Raw genomic sequence first — 2,235 nt, forward strand, 5'->3', positions numbered from 1 at the left:
CATAGACACCACTCTGCGAGAGTAGTGGGACTGGATGCTGTCTACCACAGTAGCGTTCACAATGTCATACAATCTAGGTGTATATCTAGGGAGAGTATGGAGAGAATCGAGGGTGAAAAAGATGCTGGCTTCCACCACACCATTTCTTCCATCAATGCCAGTAACACAGACCTATGATGAGAAATGATGACAATACGTTTGGGGAAGAATGTTACCCACCACAGACAGCCCTCCACACCCCCGGACTCCCAGCTCCAATCAGCAGGACCATCACCCATCATGACCTCACACTCTACATCTCTGAATTTACAACTAATTCTCAGGCTGTCCTAGCCAAGTTCTGACCTACCTTCATCAACAGGCTGAATACCTTAAACCCAGTGCACTCAAACTTTCTCCACAATTTCTTCACAGCCATGATCATTTTCCAACTTTTGTCCACAGCACAGCATAACATCAAGGAAAACACAACTAAGGAATTAGGCGTTCTCTCTCTCTCTCTCTCTCTCTCTCTCTCTCTCTCTCCTGTCCATTATTCCCTCCTTACTTACATTTCATCAGTGAAAAAATTTGTCCACTCTGGTAAGGGATATACTTCCAAACATAATATAGAAATCCAGTTCAAGAAAGGGATCAGTAGGAGAGTAAGGGGCAGTAGTCGGGGTGGTGGGAGAAGGAGGAGGCAGCGAATCACTTATAAATGGTGCCCAAGCAGGACCCTAAGCCGAATTTCCAGGAGGGTGAGCGAGAGCTGTGCTTTCATGGGCCTCTTCTCTATGAAGCAAAGTGTGTAAAGGTTGCCATAAAGGACAAACAAGTGAAATACTTCATCCATTACAGTGGCTGGAATAAAAATTGGGATGAATGGGTGCCAGAAAGCAGAGTACTCAAATATGTGGACACCAATTTGCAGAAACAGAGAGAACTTCAAAAGGCCAATCAGGAACAATATGCAGAGGGCAAGATGAGAGGGGCTGCTCTGGGGAAGAAGACATCCGGTCTGCAACAGAAAAATGTTGAAGTGAAAACAAAAAAGAACAAGCAGAAAACACCTGGAAATGGAGATGGTGGCAGTACCAATGAGACACCTCAGCCTCCTAGGAAGAAGAGAGCCCGGGTAGATCCTACCATTGAAAATGAAGAAACATTCATGAACAGAGTTGAAGTTAAAGTGAAGATTCCTGAAGAGCCGAAACCCTGGCTTGTGGATGACTGGGACTTGATCACCAGACAAAAGCAGCTTTTTTATCTTCCTGCCAAGAAGAATGTGGATTCCATTTTGGAGGATTATGCAAATTATAAGAAGTCGCAAGGAAATACAGATAATAAAGAGTATGCTGTTAATGAGGTGGTGGCAGGGATAAAGGAATACTTCAATGTCATGCTGGGCACTCAACTCCTCTACAAGTTTGAAAGACCACAGTACGCTGAAATCCTCGCCGACCACCCGGATGCACCCATGTCCCAGGTGTATGGAGTACCACATTTGCTGAGATTATTTGTGCGAATTGGAGCGATGTTGGCCTACACGCCTCTCGATGAGAAAAGCCTTGCTTTATTACTGAACTATCTACCTGATTTTCTCAAGTACCAGGCGAAGAATTCTGCAACTTTGTTCGGTGCTAGTGATTATGAAGTGGCTCCTCCTGAATAACATCGGAAAGCCGTGTGAGGGCTGTGCTCTTCCTCTCTCACTTGCGCTTGGATCTCTGTAAACTGTTTGGTTCTTAGTCCTTCTCTGGTACAAATGATGGACTTTGAAGACCGTTAGTGTATAACAGAGTTGTTTGTTTCCTCTTTGATTTTAAACAGAGAAAATAAAAGGAGTAACTGCTCCTTTTTTCTTTCTTTTTTTCATTTCANAGTTTCTACCAGTGTATCAGTGATGGACANCAGAGAGACATGCTGTAGANTGTTTGCCTAGTTGACAAAGCTGCTTTTGAATGCTGGTGGTTCTGTTCCTTTGACACTACGCACTTTTATAATATGTGTTAATGCTCTATGACAAATGCTCTGATTCCTAGTGCCAAAGGTNCACTTCAGTGTATATAACTGAACACTCATCCATCTGTGCTCTTTTTTTTTTTAATGGTGCTTAAAGAGCCCATCCTTTGCAAGTCATCCATGNCATTCCTTAGGCATCTTATCTTTGCTCAACTGTTAAAGAATGGTGGCTTGTTTTCATGGGTTTTGTCTTTGTGTCTAATGCATGTTTTAACATGTTAGACACAATGC

At 43.2% G+C, this 2,235-nt stretch overlaps 1 pseudogene across 1 annotated transcript; it reads left to right on the forward strand.

Annotated features, from left to right (window-relative positions):
• The first annotated feature begins 700 nt into the window (after positions 1 to 700).
• On the forward strand, positions 701 to 1,851 carry LOC110289167 (annotated as a pseudogene). Its single transcript, XR_002377325.2, has one exon. The product of XR_002377325.2 is annotated as a mortality factor 4-like protein 1 pseudogene (transcript).
• The last annotated feature ends 384 nt before the right edge of the window (positions 1,852 to 2,235 follow it).

This window comes from Mus caroli, unplaced genomic scaffold (genome assembly GCF_900094665.2).
Source record: "Mus caroli unplaced genomic scaffold, CAROLI_EIJ_v1.1 scaffold_13302_1, whole genome shotgun sequence".
Lineage (NCBI taxonomy): Eukaryota > Metazoa > Chordata > Mammalia > Rodentia > Muridae > Mus > Mus caroli.